Raw genomic sequence first — 21,156 nt, 5'->3', positions numbered from 1 at the left:
CTTAATGTATGATGCAGACACTTGTTTGTTAGAATGCTCTTTTGAACATGAAAACGACATTACAGAAGTGCAGGGACTGAGCAGGGAGCAGGAAATTAAGTGTTCCTAGCAGGCAGCCAGCGTTCCATGATTTATGCCCCCTAATAATGCACACATGGCATATTCTCCTGCTGCCCTGCACTGCAGTTTAGCCGGAGCCTCATAAACCATTAACTCCCCAACCATTCAAACACACTCCATCACTGTCTGTCGGAGTAAAGGCGGTAGTGTGAGCATTAAAAGCTGCTTCAGATACGTACTCTTTTATCACCTCAGTTCACTCTTTCTTCAGCCATGAAACCATTATTTTTAACTTTCATAAACGAGAACCCTAGACTCACAATAAACTAAACAGACTAATATACATTAGAAGGCATAGTCACTGAAATCTAAAACTAATGTTATTTGGTATGTGTACACTTGTTTCTTTATACCATCTTAGCTTAATAATTAAACATATTTTTCCTGCTTCGTGGCAAGCAGGAAAGAACAACTCTTTTTACATAACTTTAGACTACTAATATGCTAGGCAAAAATAAATGGTATCAGTGTAATATTTGGACCTGGGATATTTTCTGGCTAACATGCTAATAACTATGGAATATGACATGATCTGAATATTGTTGATTTCAAAATCATTTAATGCAATACTGTTATACATTTCTACTGTTTATTTCTAAATTCTTTAACAATCCCAAGTATTAGGCAAGTAAGCCATTGACCAATTATTCAGCAGGCTGTGGGGTGTCTGTCACAGGAATCATTTCCATTTCATTGTATTTTACATAAAGATAACCTGTTTTCTAAGTATTGTGTAGGAGGCCAATTTTTCCTCATATTGCATAATATTTGATCCCGCAACAACTCCCGCACACCACTGATACATGCCCAGCCCCTCCCTTGTTTTTCCTATTGGAGCCTGCCACACTTAGTTAATACATTGATACATGTTAATACACAGATACATGCCCAGCCCCTCCCTTGTTTTTCCTATCAGTGCCTGCCACACTTAATTAATACACAGATACATGCCCGGCCCCTCCCTTGTTTTTCCTATCGGTGCCTGCCACACTTAATTAATACACAGATACATGCCCAGCCCCTCCCTTGTTTTTCCTATCAGTGCCTGCCACACTTAGTTAATACCACCATTAAAGAATTGTCAGACATGGAGGCGTTCTAGCTGGATCAGTTGTTTGGGTGGACCATTGTGGATATGCCAGGTTTTTACAGAAATTGGCAATTGGGTAGTTTTGCAGTGCGTAGGTGTTGTGTGTATGTGATTCCCTAAAACTGGTGAGAATCTAGGGTTGTCCACATGCACGTTTAGTCATCAGAGACTTCCTACATAGATGTGCTTCTTTTCTAGTTAGTCTGTCTGTAGACAAAACTGATAGTAGTGCATGGAGTGCCATAACAATGCTTCAATAACGGTTAAATAACATCCTAGTTCAGTGCTCCTGTAGCACAAAACCTAAACTTAACAATGCATAGCAGACTGCTTAACAATTGTTAAGCACACTCTATGTGCTGTTAAGATAGTGTCTGGCATTAGCAGCAGCAGCAGAACATGCACCTGCTTTGTTTACACTCCCATTTATGACTGCTGTCTGCTACATTACAACCACTACTTGCATTTACCACTCCCTTAGACAGGGAATACAAAAAGACATCTACCTGTCCCCCTACTGCTTTACCAGCACAGCACATCACTTTTTTTTTTTTTTTTTTTTTTTTTTTTATGTTATTTTTACAACTAGTAGTACATGGAGCAGATAAATCTCCATGCACTACAAAGAATTATGATTGGCTCTACGATCATAAAAATTATCATGTGTTCTCAATACTGATTCACCTACTGAACTTAATTTCTTAGCATCCATATCTGAAACACATAATATATACATTATGTTCAGAGACCAGATCATAATCTTCTCTGTTAAGCATGAGGAGGCATTGCATTCACTAGCTGGATATCTGCTGTACGTATCCATTAGATAATTATGGCATAACTTAACAACCCTCTTGATTCATTCTGATTCCTGCCATAGCAACCACCCTGAATATTGCTGAGAATAGCAAAAAGACAGATTAACTTGATAGTCATGGTAAGAAGCTGTACTTGTGCTATATTATGCAGTCTCAGCTTCGGCTACTGAGTGACCCTGAGCAAGTCATGTATTCTCATAATCTCAGTTCATTCCCAGGAAAGACACAGCCATGTGTATGTTAGTACCTTACAAAGCTAACAACATCAGAATTTGGAACATTCCATTGCAGATTGTTATTTCCTTTAACACTGCCATTGTGCTTATAAAATAAGAGCACGTGGATTTACTTAAAGTTCACTAAAAGAAGTTTGCTTTGATGTTTGCTGGAGAAATATAACTGAATATTAAAGTTATGAAGGCTCTTGCAACTTAGATAAAGCAATGCATACCTGTTTCTACTACATTTCAGATAAGAACACTTTTAAATGTAAGCGACATTAATGTGTGGCTGAGAAGAATTTTTCTTGTAATAGAAATGCATAAAGAGTAATTAAGTATGTAGACATAAGTGTGGATTATAAAAGGCAGATGAGGAAAAAAGATCTGTACTGATAGGTTGGCTTTACCATAGTGGTGTGTAAGACTGATTATCTCTCCTTCTCTCCCTTTGTAAGTCTTTTTTACATTGGTTTCCAGTGGAAAAGTTCATTTGAGAATAACCACACACACACACACACACACACACACACACACACACACACACACACACACACACTGAAGATTGAGCCCTTAGTTAATGTTTTAGTATTACCAGTATTTCCGAAAGGAAGATGGTTTTGTAGGACTGGATTGTTCATAGCTTGAAGGCTTGGCAGAGGTCACGGTATAGGAGCTGGTATGATCAGAAGAAAATCAAGCAGGGTTTTAGTTTAACTGGGTAGTTAAGAGTAATTAAATATTAGTTAGAAAAGATTGCAGTCTTTGTATCTGGGTAACGTGTTAAGATAGGCATGTTCCAAATTGTGCATTATGTTCTATAATTATCCTGATGAAGGAAGATTAGAGGTAGATTATGATGCTCTTAGGCCAAGAGGATAGACCATCGGTAATGAATTGGCAAGGTAGAAGAATTTCCTAACGATACCTGATAAATGATGACTGAAGGATAATTCATTGCTGATGAAAGTACTTTAATAGATTTGATAAGGAAGTCACTTTCCTTTAATGATTTAAAAGCCTTACAGTAAATCACGAAACATGTCTAAAGTGGGATTTTTTAACCCCACAATACGGGTTTGAGTCTGACCATGATCTTCTTATCTTACCTTATTGAAAATGCTATTAAGCGGTACATTTGCATGTGCAGCTTATGTAGGAACTCAGACAACGAATCTGATTCAAGATTGTTCAGATGTGGAGCAGATGAAATGCTTCAGGTGAAAAAGAGTCAGAAATGTTCTATAGACAGCAGTGGGAGTGCACTGCCCCACACAGATAACCAACACCACCACATTCCCGGAAAATGACGAAGGAAGCATTTCAAAGTAATTTAGTAAATGAAAAATTATTTGAAATAAGATTTATTTATTTAACTTGCTTTTCTAATATCCACATTATCCTATTTAGGGTTCCAGGGAAGCCAGAAGACAACTAGGAATGCAAAAGGCTTTTAGGAATGAAAGAAATGCTGGATGTAACATTAGGCAATTGTAGAATGACCACACATACTCAGAGCATAATACACCTATGGGAAATCAGGAAGATACCTCTTTTAACCGAAAGTCATATCTTCAAGTTATAGGCGATCTGATCCTTGTCGAAACCCCACTGCAAGACAGGACAGGCATACAGACTCCATAAGATACCATCCAGTCGGTCACTGTACTTGAAAAATGGTCTTTTTCATGCCAAAATTCAAACTAATGCATGTACCCTTGCATAGACACAAATGGGGATGGTCTCATGGTAATATGGAAATTTCACAGCTTTAAGACAATATATCAAGATATATCGCACTAGCTTTGTTTAATATCAGATGATGATTTTTAACTTGTATGTGGCAGGCTCCCTTAGTGATATACCATTGTCCATCTCCTCCTTCTACAGTGTAGTCATTAAAAGCAGGAAGAGAGGACATACATGAGATTGGATACGTTAGTTCAAAGGAGGTAGATGAGACTGCATCTTCTCCTGGGTAGCAGTTGGGGAGAAATACTTTGGTATCAGTATAGTGAAGGAATTGTATAACTCAACAGTTATAGCAGAATGGAAATTTCTACTTTTAAGCACCAAAGAATAATTAAATTTTGAATGGGTTATTAGTAATTGATAATATCACGGAAGAACATTATGCTAACTGTATAAAACTGAGAATGACCATTTTTGCGGAAAAATTTGGCTAAACTGAGTGTGAGAATGGATGATGTTCTAAGGCTCCTTCAAAGACGGTACCAAGTAAACATATTAATGGTTGTCTTGCCTGTTATTAATTTTATGACAATTGTGTTTTATCTGAATGAGTGATGAAAAACAAAACCAGTCAACATCCATGAAGCCAATGCAGTCAAGTGTCTTTTATGTGTATCCACCAACAAACATTGTAGACTTATTTGTTGTAACTGGTATTTTGAAGCACATAATTTGATGTGTTTGTTAGCAGAACTGCACATGTTAAACAGGCAGATTACATTATCATTAAGCATTGAGGAACATTGTCTTTGTGCCAGTTTTATTCTCTTCAGTCCTCCCTTAGTGGTTTTGTTTCATTTTTGGGACTTTCTTAGTACCCCCATGTCCTTTAAATCACCGCATCACGTGCATATAATAGTCCCAGTGCATTAGAGCAAGAGCAAACAGCAAATGGAGGTTGATGGTTCAAACCATTTTCCTTCTTTGGCATGACCTGCTTTCCTTGAGCAGTAAAGTAATGTAATGTAATGATACAGGTGTCCAAATGAGCTTCATGGAATCACACATACATATACTAAATTTTAACCACAGACTGATCTTAATCATGTGACAGCATCTGCCAGCTTACAGGGAATTTTCACTGTTTTAGTCTGGTCAGTGCTACTTTATTCAGAAGAATTGAAAATCGCCCATTAGTCCTCCCCTCTTCTGTTAAACTCCACTTGCATAAATGTGCTCCAAACAAGACAGCGATATAGAATTTGTCTGCATGTATGGACTGTGCTGTGCACCTGTTGTGCTTGTCATGTTTACTAACAGATTATTTACTATCTTTCTTAAGCTATAGGCAACATCTACTCTCCCTCACTGGAAATATGTAATAGAAACCCTGGCGGTTTTCAAAATCTGTGCTGTTTTTAATTCCTCTTTTCTTTCAAGAGGGCTGTTTCACTCAGTGAAAACTTTGTCTCCATGAAGTAGTGCTTCATTACACTGTATTTGTACTGCCCTTTCTATATACTAAGACTACACTGGCGGGTTTATGTCTTCTGTCACATACTCCTGCCTTGTTGGATATTGTTTATTTCTTTGATATAACTTGAAAATGTATTAACGCTCTTCTCTATGCACGTATTAATTGTATTAAATCTTCCTTAATATACCTACCTGGATAAAAGCTGCACTGTTTTTTTTTGTTGGCCTCTAGACAGCCTTACATTATGTCTTTGTAGATATAAAGTCTTTGTAAATGATTATAGAAGTGTAAACAGAATGTTTAAATTGGGATGAGAAATAACTTCTCATTTTTCTACTGGTGTTTTTTCTGTCCAAATTCCAGTACTCAGCTACTCCCAATCTGGCTTCTTACCCTCAGACGCCTCTTTTTATTTTAAGCAATCAGTATGTCACACTCATTATGTATATTCACTTGGTACTCATTGTTAAGATGCATTTGTGCATTTTTTCACAGCAGATATAAACTGCCAACCACCTGACAATTTCTCCTCCTTTGTCATGTCCCATGTTATGGCCCTTCAATCATAGTACTTAGTCCTTACCCCCCCCCCATTCCCACCACCACATGCACACAGACACACCTGATGCACTGACTGCTCGATGTACTTGCATCATCTAAGGAAAGAGTAGGGCCCTGTGGAGTCTCAACATATAGACTTTAAAAAGGTGTGGCTCCAAAATGGGACATTGCAATACCTGTTTATCACTCCTTGCTGCTCTGGTGGTAGAGAGGATTAAATTCCTAACTATGGCCCAAGTGACTCCAGGTTTGATTAACATCTCTGAGGACTGATGGAGCAGGGAGGGATGGGTATTAAATTCCTGGGGAGGGTGGGGATGTGGATGTCTCCTGTGATGATCCTTTTTGGAGACTGGGGGTGTCGCATAGTAGTAGACGTGGTCTCAAGTGGAGGAGGGGTGGACATGGCTGAGCTGCTGCTGAGGTGGAGTGATACACAACAATGTCCCTATTGCAGTTGCATGCCTGCTCCTTTGGATGTTACCACATCATCACATGGCAGGGGGAGTAGTAGAACATAACCATATCTCCCCACCCATTTATGTGGATGTCTGAAACCCTCAGACCATCCTTAGGTTCCATGACTGGCCCCCAGTGGATTAATAGAAGTAATTCAGGATGGTTAAGAGTAGCTGTTAGACCTGTTATGAATGTGGGCACTGTGAGGTGCATTGTCATAGGAATGAAGGGAGGGGACTAAAAACATATTTGTCACTCCTCAGTTTTTTCCTGGGAATTTGATTGTTATTCTCACTTGAGCCCTGTTGTCCAGACATTTTTAAATATGTGAAAACTGTGATTCAGTCCCTTTGCTTTAATTAATCCCCATGTTTGTCTTCCTCTACCTCCGTGCTACATGTATATTTATTCAGTTATTAGCCTACACAAGCACTTTGGGACACACTCAAGAGTGTCTAGCTTGGATATTAATTATTTGCTCTGGTTCTTCATAAATATAGTGGTGGCCACATAAAGCAGTCTGCTTTTCAGGTGGTGAGTGAAAAAATCAATGATGGGTCTCAAACACGTACAAGGTAAGCACATGACAGTACTAATAAAACAGAAATATCTATACGTGCTAAAGACAATTTGTTGCAAATGAATAATTCACAATTTAGCTGTGCTAACATTGCTAGTGTTACAGTGCAATATTTTCTGTTTTCCTTCCACAGAGGATTTTTGGGGGGTTCAAGCAGTCTGAGCTATACAGTGCCTAACTTTCCAGATTGGCCGAGTCAAGACCCTGTTGCCAGAAGGTGGTGAGTATCCTATTCCCTTTGCAGGGATTTTGCTATTCCCTTGTATTAATATTAAGGCTGCACCCAGCATGTATACAGGCGTGATAGGTAATTAATGCTGAATAATTATAGACAGTAAGTTTTCATTTTTAGAAACCAGCATTTACAATAGCAGTATTTGCCATGATTCTAATGCAGTGTGTCACTAGCTGATTTTACTGACTGATTGATTGATTCTTTCATTCACTTATTTATTAATTTGCAGTCTTTGCTGTCAGACTGGGTAGATACCATGATTTTTTTCTCTTCTGTTCTGTAGTCTACCAAAGTGCCTGTCTGTGCATATTTAAATGACTGCCATCATAGGATATTAGTCAAAGCTCTTAACTTCCCTGTGTGTTCACAACATATAAATCACATCTGTTATTGTACTCAGTATCTCATTACTGTATGTTTCTGTCCACTTCCTCCACCCAGCATGTAACTGGACTGGTGGCTGAAGCAGTCTGTAAACCATAGCCTTCAGCAGTGTCTAGGGAGGGGGCACTCAGGACTTAAGCTGACAGGTTTTGAGGACATTATCACAGGGAAAGATTTCAATTTTAGTAGTACTGGTAAGGTTGTCAGTTAGATGTAGCAGTATGAAATAACAACATTACATTCAGAATTACATGCAGAAATGAGTGTGAATGTATTCTGTTTAATGATGGAGATACAAGGCTGGAAGGACTGACATTTTAACTTTTTGCTAAAAGTGCATGTTATTGTAAATCTTGTTCATTCTTTCATTTCACACTCTCATGTGACTGTAGAATAATTTTCCTTTCTTTGCTAGCTGTAAGGCAGTTAACTTCCTGCAGCTGTCTAAACTCAATGTTCGCATGTAGCTGAATGACCAGAGGACTAGTCTCCTCTTCCATATATATATATATATATATATATATATATATATATATATATATATATATATATAGATATATATATATATATATTTTTTTTTTTAATCAGCATAACTGATAACACTAGAAAAGAAAATTGGAAATGTAATTTGGAAGCTAAAATAAATTAATCACAGTTCTTAAAGGTGTTCCCTGGAATCTTTGCATGTCTAAATGAACAGGAAAATTGAGGGTCACCCCTTCAGTTCCTACCTCTTTGGATGCCACTGTGAAACAGTCCATTCATATACAACCAACAGAACATATATCTCAAGTGTATTCTGCAGAACATGGCATACACTTGTTCTTCTTCTTTTGGCTTTTCCCAGTTAGGGGTCGCCACAGCGGAACTCTGGTCTGCTAATGATTGGCAGTAGATTTTTACGGTGCCGAGGTGCCAGCCCGACGCCCAACCTTCAACGAAGGCACACCCATTCACGCATGTCTTTCGAATGCCACTCAACCGCGGGGAGGGCATGCAGACTCCACACAGAAGGCACTCCAGCCGAGAATCGAACGGGAGAATCTATTGCTGTGAGGCGACATCGCTACCGTTGCACCACTGCCGAAACATAAACAGTAAATACAAAGTAAAACTGCAAAATATCTTTAGATAGTGAAAATGATTACATGAAGGGTGCAACTTGACAACTGTGTAAACGTGATCCTGGGAGAAGGTTAGGAAGCAGTTTTATGCAAACGGTTGATGACCTTGTTTTAGCCATATAATGTAGTCTAATAAACAGCTAGGGTACTAAATGGCAGTTGAGAAATTCATGAAAAGTATGACTGCAAACAAGGCATCTAAATTTGGATGAAACACTACTTGTTTCGAGAATAAAGGTCATCATAAACACAGACTTTCAAATCATCAAAAGATGAAACAAGGCCAAAGAAATCTAGCAGGCTGAATATCATAATGAAGCATGCAATACATAATGGAAACAGTCAATATTTTTCAAAGAGAGAAGCCCCTCTAAGCCCACTATGCGGGATGCTTTTGCCTCTCTTACCTATTTCAAAGATCACACAGACATGGGAATGGAGGTGCAGTTGTTGATCCAATGAAGTTCGCCCCAACTCCATGTTAACAGAGGTTCAGTGTTCGTGGGATGTGTGGAGGCAGAACTGCCATAAGGTGCAGGGGTTGCTTTGCTTAATTTAAATTAGAATGATCTGGATCATTAGAATGATCTGGATATTAACAAATTAGTACAACGAAATTAGAGGCAGTGTCAAGGTAGTGTCGAGTCTCTTAGGCAGTCAGTGTCTCGCTCACATTCTAAGAGTTGCTAGCCTCTATTTCAGGAAGATGCATGCTCAGGACTAGACACTTGTGTTTGCACAGCTATACAGCAGTATTCTGTGATTTATTCACTTTTTACAATAGCCCTCAGAGCACCTGTCTGAAGAGTGCTTGACAGTTATGAATAGCTTCATCAAAAATGTTAATTAAGCTAGACATTTTAGATTATATTAGGTGTATTTTTACATGGCTAGTATTCATAAAAGCAAAGTTTTTGCACCCAGTGAGTTCAACTGTCCCTGCTGCCTTTTCTATCTCCCTCTAGATAAATTCACAATGTTTTGTTACTGACATCATAGTTACTGTCATAACAGAGGATGATTATAATTTAAAGTGGGGTGTAACATATGGAGTTTAACAAAAAGTAACTTAAGAGTGTATGTATGGTGTGCAATGTATTAATGACCTCAAAAAGATCTGCTATAATTATTCAAATATCCTCTGAAAGCTACACTATACAAAACTGAATATATAAAACAGTTCTGAAAAAGAAAGTAAAACAAGTATTTTGTATGATGACAGCATTCACCCCCCCCCCCCCACTATCCCATCTCCTTTGTAGCAAGGCAGGTACGCTGCAGTTCTTCTTCCCAAAACACTAAATCTCTAGTCCACACACAATTGATCTCTCTTTCTCTCTGTCTCTGTCTCTCTCTTGATATATATATATATATATATATATATATATATATATATATATATATATATATATATATATATATATATATATCAAGAGAGTGAGAGACAATTAGTTTCCAAGGTAGTCATGAGTCATGAAGCCCAGGATTCCATTTTTCCAATTTCCCTAGAACACTGTATGGTTAAATGACTTGCTTGGGCAAATGGAGGATGAGGGAATCAAACCATGAACTATTGGAAGTGGCTTGCTAGAGTTCATAGGCTTAATCCTCTACTTTGTTGACCAAAAGATGCATGGAAGCTTACACACTGGGATTTGTTTACCCTAAATGACTTGGCCCAGAGTAGCTCTCATTGTAATAAACATGTGAGAGCTCCTTTGCCTTAATATATTCTAGAAATACTTTTTTCATGAATCACCATTGTTTACTGTAAACGTCTGCAGTCATCAAAAGTAATTATTTTGCAAACTCAGTAACTTTCAACTGCCAAGTCCTTGTTCTCACATTGAACGTTTATTTTAGTGCTGGTGCTTGATATAAAAATGTGATTTTTATGTTTTTGCTATATTCAGTTGGTCTGAATATTTTAAATATTTAGAGTTGTTCATTTAACAGAAAACTGTCAATATTATATGAAAATTATGAGTGTTTTTTAATTATAACTTATGGTCTAACTTTCTGTAGAGGAAACACTACCAAAAGAAAAAACAAACTTGCAAAACAAATGAATAGACAAATGGCTCAGGCTCGCAGCAATAAAAGGGTTTATTCAGGTAAAGCGCTTTTCGTCTCGTACACAATAATGGAGACTTCTTCAGACCAGTCTGTAGAGGAACTTGAACGTGATCAGTGTTCTACTTTGGCCAACAAATTTTAATAAATAAAATAAAATAAAAATAAAAGATGTTAAATATGGTGGAGAAAGCTATTGTTTATTCCCTAAAGTCATATATAGTTTGCTCAAGGCAAGTTCATGAATGTCAGGGAAAAATGCAACATTAATGCTTCTTAACAATTAATTTCTTAATGCCACCTCTTGTGGCATGAGCCATTTTCAGCTTGTAGTTAGGATAGGCTTGGGCATGTTTTATTTTTTTCTTTTCACATGATATGTGTCAGAATAATTTTCCATTCAAATCAACAGATTATTTTAATATTAGTGTTTGTTTGAAAGAAATTGTACACTTATCATATGCACTTCTGTCACTAATATTTATATGTTCATGGGGAGGTCCTTTGACAAAGGATACAAGTCTTCCCTTGTGCCTTTATGACTGTCTTTACCATTTCTGCCTGTTTACAGAGGATAGTCCCTATTTCAACAGTACTGTCCAGCAAAAAAGCATGAAAAATGACAATTGTTGTAAAATTTTAGGATAAAAATACAATCTACATTTCCACTAATAGTTACATAAAAATAGTTGTTTAATAATTGAAATGCCTTATTGTTATATCAGAGAACAGAAGCAACTTAAATTCTAAAGGAATGAGATTTCATTTTGCAAAGAAAGTGAGGTAGTGTCATTTCCACAGGTAGCAGGTAAAGCTTGACCTGCAAAATCTTGTATTTTCATAAAAAGGTTAACTTTGGGCATCCCTATCTGTGACACATGTATGAGAAGTCATATATAAATCATTTGAACTAGGATTTTGTCATTATATTTTATTCTTGAGGTCCTGCTGCATTTGGAGTGCATACATGCGTGTTATTACAGAAACTTGGTTTAAAAGCAGAGAAAGTGCTCCCTCCATGCCAGGGTTTAGTATCTAACATGTCTTTTGGCCTGATAGTAACTATGGTGCAGTGTCCATACTTGTTAAGGACTACATTATTTTTAGACATATCTCTACAGACCCGAAAAGTGAACTGATTAAAATCGAAATCCCATTACATATGAGCAATTATCAGATCTCAGAATGTACCAGGATCCCCTCTATGCTCTCAGTAAAAACATATAAGATTTCTAATACAGTGAATGAACTTAAAAACAAGAATTTCATTGTTCTAGGAGTGTCTGTCTACCTAATGATAAAGTAGGATACCTATAGGATACCTAACCATAGGTTACCCCCAAACTTCCTTTATTTCATAAACAAAAATCCCGTGAAGCAACTTGCCAAGGAACCCACTAGGGGAAAAATATTCTTGTCCATGTCCTTACTGACATGGCATTGATATAAACTACGCCCCTGATCCTCCACTTTCCAGTTCAGTCTGATTACAAACTAGTATCCTTTTCCTTTAAAATCTCCTGACAGGTAGATTAAATTATCAGGTCCCTATTAAATTGCCGAATGTTTCAAAGTTCGAATGTCATGTGATCGAACTTTGAAAAGTTCAAAGGTGAAAGGCAATGGCTCCATATGCGCAGAATGGGAAAATTTCCCTTTTCTGCACTGAAGTGCAGTCTTGGAGTTGGTATATTTAAGTAGGGGGGTGTGGGGGTGAAGGGGGGATTTGCCCCCCTTCTCAGAGCATTAAGGTAAGTTTTTTTAGTTTTTTATTAAATATTCGAGGTTTCAAGTTTTACTCATATGTTGTCGAACATATGAGGTTTGAAATTTTGAAGCTTCAAATATATAATATAGACCCAAAATTATCGCAAAGTTCTGAGATGTCATACATACAAACCTTCTACAACTTTATGATGATGTGTCTAAATTCAAGCTGTATATTCCAAGATGGTGACAAAGCAAGTACTTAATTATACTCGCACCTGGTGAAATGCATTGACATGGTACTCTCTACCAATTTGCAAACCAAATAGGAAGTTTAAAAGTAAACCAGTCCGGTAATCAACCTGTATAAATAAAAAATACAATAAAAGAAAAAATGTTTCTAAACTGTATAGCAAAAAAAGAACAAACTTAAATCAAGCTTAACATTAAAAAGCTAATAGAGGGATAGAAAAGCACCATCAGGAAAATTAAGGCATCCCAATAACTTTGACTTATACCAGCAGGTAAAATTACAAATCCTTCTTTAGCTAAGTCAGAAAACAAAGGAGTAACACCCATCAATGCTCAGAATTTATTCAAAATGGTAGTACCTGCACAGATCCAGCAGAAATAACCAGCATACAAGCAAATAAATTATGTGCAAATTTCAAATCTTAAACAACTATACAAAGACAACATATCCAAGAAAATCTTAAGTCCCAATCATAACTAAAAAACACTTGCTAAATATACTTTCCAAAAAGAAAGTTACTTAATACATTGGTCCAGTTAATAACCTAGTTGTCTAATAAACAGTTCAAAAGATGCCCTAGTGGGTCTAGTCCTACAACTATTTTACCTGAACTTAGCCACTGGTTTTGTTCTTGAAATGTGCTGCACAGCTGTTGTGATGTTGCTTCCCAAAGTTAGACCCTACACTGACCCTGGAAACTACTGATCTAGTAATCTGACTGCTCTCATCTGTAAAGGAATGGAATGTATCATGACTGACCAAATTATCTATGATATCACAATTTTTATAAGGTTTAAACTGCAGCAGTTTAGCTCTGCTAAGAGTATACGCTGTCTAATTGGTCTGGTCAGCATCTTTGAGAAAGCAGCCAAAGCCTTGGACATTGGATATGCTGTCCATAAAACATAGCTGGCTAAGGCTTTTGAACCCATACCACAAGCTGTCATAATAAGCAAGCTAAATGAGCTCCAAACTGACCTATCTGAGGGTTAGGTGGAAAGCAAATTGGTTGAAGAATAGAAAATGCTCTGATCTCTACTATTCAGCTTCTGCTTTATTGATCTCACAATATGAATGGAGATCTCTGGCTAACCAAGTTTGCAGACAACTGCAAACTTGGTGTCATTCTCAAGGTCCTCTCTGATATTCATAAGTTCTAGCTAGATCTTAGACTTCAACAACTGGTGCCCAAAAAATGGGTTAAAACTAAATGCAAAAAAGTGCAATATGATCTCATTTGGTAAATCATATTTTCATCCATCTTATAGTACAGACAACACCCTGCTTCAAAATGAAAATGAAGTGAGATACCTTGATAGGCAAGTAGATATTTCCCTTGCAGTTGACAATTACATTGCAACAGAAGTTAGGAAAGCCTTTTAACTGGTGCAGTTGATTGCAAAAGGTATTTCATCTGGATCGAAGGAAGTTCCTACTGCACAGTGTTCTGCATTGAGCAGGCCTGTTATAATAATACAGTGCCCTTTTAGGGGTGTATCTTACTAGGCATATCAAGCAACTCTACACACTCTGGTGTTTCCTAATTAAAATGATCACAGGCTTAAAAATACAAGACCTACTAGTAGAAGCTGGAAGCAGTTACCCTTTATTTAATGTCCTACAGACTCCTTAGGAATTATCTATGCCTTTTCTTTTCTTTCAGGCCATTAGAGATCCAGTAGTCCAAGACCTTTATCTCCAGAAATCCAACAGTTCCACTAACACCAGAACCAGGGATCCAAACTGGCTATAGCAAATAATCAAAGCATGGTAGAGAGACAGATCATTCACACAATGCTTACCCTTTCTCTGGAACAAACCTTTACTTCAGATTAAGCTTCTTCCTTCAGAAAGGAGTTCAACAACTGGATGTGTATCCAAAAACTTGCACCTAGTATGAGTGGCTTCTTGAAAAAGGAAGTAAGCTCTAAGGGGGCACTGGCAAGGATTAAATTGCCACTGAGTCTGGTTGCTTTGTATTTTCTATGATTTTATCATTAGATGCTGCTGTTGCCTAAAACCATTTATTGTGTATTCATCATCATTTTTTTCCTTAGGCTTGACTTCAGCATAGGATCAAACAAGAGTTTTTATTTTTCATACCTACGATTTCATAGCACATGTCCTGTTTACAGTTAGCGTGCATCTGCTGTTACTGTTTGTGATGATCTAGTATAATCTGGGATTGTGGATTCAGTGAGGTCCACTGACTGGAGTGCCTGCTCTTCTAGAAGTGGGGATAAAAGTGTATAGCTGAGTTTGGTTCATAGTTGATGCCGACACAGTAGGTTCCAAATTTATTTGAAGTGGGAGTCAGTCCTTTTTATTGTGACAGTCCCCAGTATAGTTGTCAGCCCTGTTATAAAACTTCACTTGTTACTTTTCTTTCCATTCTGCTGTGCTATGGGCTGGCATATCCACAGATATTTATTCAACACCTAGTCAGAAGAAGCACAGATTTAGTATTAAAAAAGGTAATTGGAAGTTCTGTGACATCATGGTTATTACCTTAGGATCATGTAGGAAGAATACTGCTCTTGGAGAAATAAGCCTGCCTGCTGCAATTGCAGTGTCACGAATTAAGACCTAAAACTGTAAAAATAGTTTAAAGAGGGGGATATGCCTTCTGCTGCATCCCAATGTGGACTTTACCCCCACCATACCCTGCTTTTAAATGTACTACATCTGAGATTACTGCACTCTTGGCAAAAAAGCAAAGCAGTAACACCATTTTCACAACTTTTGGGTGTTTGCAATTTCCATCCTTGAATTGGTCAGGCACCCATCCATAAGCATATCACTTATAATGGGTGCTACTGTTTCAGACAATCTTTGTTAGTGCTTTCAAATCTATTATTTACTTGTATGTCAGAAAAGTAGTTTGATATGTGATTCTCCCTCATTGTAAGGAAGTGTGCAGTTTGATTCCTCCTCCTCCTTCGTTAGGATGATTTTCTATAAAACAAGCTTGCTACCATGTAAATCATGAATAGCAACTAGAGTTTCTCAGATGAACCAGCTCCACACCATCTTTCCATTGTTTTACTACTCACTTACTGTAAAGGATAATCTCAGATGTATCCTCATTCATGATGAAATCAGCCTCAGAAGGGTAACTGTCCTGTATTTACTGTGTTTATAGAGGAACAAATCTTATGTAAAGGATCATCCCAGCTTCGCAAGATTAACAGGCCTGTTTTTATTGTGCTTATAGAGGCACAAGTCACATGTAAAGGATCATCCCAGATGTGTGCTCATTCATGCTAAGATCAGCTTCGCAAGGGTAATGGTCCTGTTTTTACTATGTTTTCAGGGGAACTTACTGGCTGTCCATCATGAGCCAGAGACTATGGCAATATAGTATAACTTACAGCTTGAGACTTGACTCTGAAACTCAGGCAGGCACAAAAACAGTTTAGCATATTGCTATGTTAGACAGCACTGTATTCAGCAAGCTGGTTGGGGTTTGTGCATATGCATAAAAAAATCTCGATGGTGGGATTTGTCTGTTATATTTGGAATGCTTACTTCAACTGCTGCATTCCACTACATAAGAATATTCAGTGAAGAAATGTGTAGCCAATCATAACCACTTTCCACATGACTTATATATTTGAGAAGGGATACAGAATTACCTGATTTCATCAGAAAAAAAGTACAGAAGGGAAAATTAATCCATTTAAAACTTAACTTATGGCCTGATAATCACTTAACCTCCTCTTTATTATATATCTGTATTATCCTTCTATTTCATCTTTTTCTTGGGGAACAAAACCAAGATGTGAGAGAAGCCTGCAATTTCTATGGTCAGTATTGCAATGCTGTGTGTTATTAGGTTTTATTTTATCCCACCTTTATTTTGATAAAAAGTACTTCTGAAAGACATAGTTGTGAGAAGATGACAGACACAGAACTCTTTGTTGGATAACTGTACATTTTGCATTCTGTCACTTCATCTCCTGCCCCTTCCTGCTGCCTAATTTCCCCTTTGCTTTGTTTTTATGTTTTAATTCCACTTTGTGTTGCGCAGTTCAGCTTTCCTCCTTATTTTAACTTCCTGCATTCTATTCACTCTTTCCACACATGACAGCAACCACCACAGCCAATTTCACATAGGATTTTTTTCCAATTCCTCTATCGCCCTCTCCTCACTTCACATGCTGAATTATTTAAAGTATTGTCTTTCCTTTATTACTGGAAAGCAAGGCACAAAATCACCGTCTGACACAGCAGAAGACCACAATGCACTATTAACTCTTAGCTGACTGAATGTACCATGTGGGAAGATGTAGCCGCTAAGCCCACTAAAAGGTCTTGCTGGACAGTTTTTTATTCTCTATACAAAAATAAGCAGGTTGATTAGAGACATGATGGTCAGTATTAACTGCTGCAATTTAGAGAATGACCATTTTTAGGTGTGATTAGTGGTTAGTGCATTCCTTTCACTCCACAGCTTTAACACAAATACCACCTCTTTCCATTAACAACAAATGTGCAGTCAGAATGAATAAACTAAGTACATCAGTGAAATTTCCTGGCCTCAGGAAAAGACCACATTAACTTAGAAGAAGGGAAGTAAAACAGCATTATGGGTCATCAGTGCAGAACAAAAATGATAGGTTTGAATGTACAGAATTACTTTTGGAAAAAAATGCAGTTTTAGATGTAATGTGAATTAAGTCAGATGTGTCCAGTTTGCCATTAGTACAGATGTTAATGTGTGTGTGTGTGTGTGTGTGTGTGTGTGTGTGTGTGTGTGTGTGTGTGTGTGTGTGTGTGTGTGTGTATGTGTGTGTGTGTGTGTGTGTGTGCATCTGTCTGATATTGTCATACTATTTGCTCACTTCTAATGATATTAGTGCAGTAAGCATAATCTCAGCAATTTCAATTAGCTAGAAATTTCCATTGATAACTAAAGTATATGTGTTTGATAAGTTATAATCATTATGTGAGAGCACATCTTGTCATCTAACATAATTTCGGCGAACACAAAAAGAGTGAGTGCTGTTTGCTGAAATTATTTTGCCAACAGTGGAGTTTGTTTTTATCTCCACTGCTGTGTGACCTTGGAGTTGGTATATATAAGTTTAGGATGTCTGGGGAGGGGGGGGGTGCAGGAGGGCTTGCCTCCCTGCAAAAATGAAGTTATTGAGGTGTTCATCGAAGGTAGTTTCTGGGAGGATTTTTTTTTGTTTTTCTCTTCCGTTCACTGAAATTATCCTCAATTATTTGACATGAGTCCTCCTTCTGTTTACACCACTTACGTCAGCATAATAACAAGAAAATAAGGTTGTTTGAACAGCATAGCACACTATATCTTTAGTGTATTTCAACTCACTGGTAGCCCTTCTAATGCCAGACATAGGTTGTCTTCCCTATGAAGATGGCATATTGTTATTTGCAGAAAAATATCACCCTTTTGATGTTATTACTTACTGTTTGATAGGCTGTTTTTTACCATACACATCCTGTAAACATATAAAGCATGACTCCTTAAAAGAGTATTCACTATACAGAGCTTCCTGTTCTGCTGAGGCTATAAACTCTAATGTTCTAAGGCTGCTGTGCTGTTAGCACATCTCCCCCTATTAATATTAGCTCTTTGCTACGTATGGCATTTAAATACTGTATTAGCCAAGACCCATATGTAAGCTGCATTATATAAGCAGCACTGTGTTTTAAATCTGCATTGCTGCATTGTACTTTTGCTATAAGGTGACCCATGCACTCCCATGGGACTTAACTTGCTTGTTACTCGTAGAGATGTTCAGTTGTGTCCAAAGAGACTATAGGCATAGCAATGCACTGCTCTTTTTTTCTGTAATCACCAGCATTTTTAAGACCACCGTAGCAACTCATACATTTTATTTCATGTTTATTTGTTAACTGTGTAATTCAATTGGTCAAAGGACCTGTACCAGCACTGTCCCAGGTTGAAAAACAGGATGCAATCATACAAAGGGAAATTACTTTTACTTTCAAAAATGTTCCTTTCACTTTACATTTTTTTTAACAAATGCCAGTTCTGCCCATTAATAAGAAATGATGGTATTATTGACAGGGGAGGTGTTAGAACAATCAAAGTTATTTACTCTGAGGAAAGCATCAGACTATGACAGTCTGATAAAAGAAGTTACGTATACTTCCTGTAGGCACTCATATAAAAGAGTACAAATTTTAACATCTTCAGGATATGTATATATATATATATATATATATATATATATATATATATATATATATATATATATATATGTATATACACACACACACACACACACACACACACACACACACACACACACACACACGTAGATATATACAACAGCTTTCTCCCATGTTTTTAGTAAGAATTTTATGGTAGGAGGAGTAAAATATTAAGCAATATGCAAAAAAGGAAGGAGGGTTGTAATCATATTCAAAGCATTTTTCATGGTGGAGAGTAACTACGTTTTGGTGCTGGAAAGATATTTCTAACATGAAATGAAATGTCTTTAACGAATGTAACCAAGACTGTTGATCCATTAGTTGGTTGTAGGATGCAACCTTCTGGGGACTCTGACAGTTTACCACCTCTGTGGACATAATTGCCCTCAAGACTGGGCTCTTTGCTGTGGAAAAAGATTTATACAAGTTAAAGAGATGTCAGTATCAAAAATATCACCTGGAGGTGTGTTTAACTGAGCAGATTATACCTAGAGGCCTTCGAGTCTTGAAAATGCCATCTAATGTTAATGGTGATAGTCTGCTCTTGAAGGAATGGCAAAAGTTAACATTCAGGTGAGTTTCAGCTATTTGAAACTATTAATATAATCGGCAGAAAGGGAAATCGTTGATTTAACCAAGGTGGTCAACGATAAATATTCTGAGCTTGTAAAAACTTTTTCTGAGTCTGTTTTGGAGCAGTATATTAAAGAGATGTTTGATTCCCTTTCAGTATATGAGTCTAAACTACAAAAAGCCAAAATTAGTAAGATCTGTCGAGATCGTAATTATTTTCAACTGGGGAATGTCTTTGTATGGCCTCGAGAGAGTTTTGAAAAAGAGACTGAGAGATCTTGGCAACAACACAGTACCAATGATGGTCCACCAGGAGGCATTGTTCTTTCATCAGATCCATGTATTGGTGCGGATCAACGCACAGAAGAGATACAAAGTGTTGCCCCATTAACAGGTGAAGTTGCTTTGGTGAAGGAACTGGGAGCTCGAAAGAAGATTGTAACCACGAATGCACAAGTGCATAGGTCAGGGGTAGTAGAGAAATCTACCTCTGGCAGCAGTAATGATACTGATGGTCATTTTTTCTGCCTCAACGAGCAATACAACCTCAATTTTCCACAACCGGTGAAGGAGCAAACTTTTCAACGGCTGACGGAACAGCAACGAGGGCGGAGTCGGAGCCGCAACAAACGAAAGATGGGAGGAACTGTGAGTACGCAGAATACAATAAAAAAGGCATTTCTGAATGCCAAGAAGGACTAGTGTTGAACTTATCCAGTATAACTTTGACGCCTTATGAACTGAGAGTTTTAGGTAAAGGGTTATCATTTATACCCTCTACTTGTTCTAATTTTACGGATGTTATTTTTGATGTTAAATTATTTACTAGGAATTTGGGGTTGAAAGTAATGTTTAATAATTCTGAAAGTGTTACTAATGAAGAAGGTAATATTTTTTTCTAAGCCCAGTTTGTTCTTACCTAAAACTAATCCTCTTATTTCTGGATTTGGAAAGTTAGTCATACAAGATGTGTATGATTTGAATGAGGCTAATACTAATAAGCATGCTTGTTACAAGAGGAAGCAAAATCTTTCTAAAGATGAGTTTAATGCGCTGAAGGGGTTGGAGAACAATACTGATATCATTATTAGGCCCGCGGATAAAGGCAGACCAATAGTGGTATTATATAGGACCTGGTATGTGTTTAAAATGCAGGCATTGCTAAATGATGAGTTATTCTATGAAAAATTAACTTGCATTCAAGTTAACACAATTATACATGATGTGCAGATTTTACTTAAATGTATGTTTGATATGAATCTTTTTGATAGTCATCTTTTGGAATATTTTTATATAAATAAACCTACTGTTCCTGTTATACAAGGTCTCCCGAAGGTACACAAAGATGGGTCTGATCCATCACTTAGACCTATTGTTTCTGGTAGAAATTGGTGCACTGAGACTATCGCTATATATATAGAAAAACATTTGAGACCGGGTATTAATAAATTAACACATGTATTAAGGGACACCGAACATTTTCTTAGAGACTTGCATGAATATGTCTTTAATAGTTTGAATGATGATGTGCTTTTTGTTACTATGGATGTGGTGTCTTTATTTACTGTTATATCCAATTTAGATG

The 21,156-nt window shown here is 37.2% G+C and overlaps 1 protein-coding gene across 1 annotated transcript in view; it reads left to right on the top strand.

Moving 5' to 3' along the window:
• The window catches only part of RBFOX3 (RNA binding fox-1 homolog 3), a 3,506,422-nt gene that overhangs the window by 1,835,467 nt on the left and 1,649,799 nt on the right, over positions 1–21,156 (top strand). The window contains exon 4 of the mRNA XM_044068066.1: positions 7,149–7,235. The gene's annotated coding sequence lies outside the window, so the exon portion shown is untranslated. The remainder of the gene's footprint in view (positions 1–7,148; positions 7,236–21,156) is intronic.

The sequence above is a fragment of the Protopterus annectens genome, chromosome 4.part0 (assembly GCF_019279795.1).
Source record: "Protopterus annectens isolate FY-2018-M chromosome 4.part0, PAN1.0, whole genome shotgun sequence".
NCBI lineage: Eukaryota > Metazoa > Chordata > Ceratodontiformes > Protopteridae > Protopterus > Protopterus annectens.
This window is presented reverse-complemented; position numbering and strand designations above follow the sequence as displayed.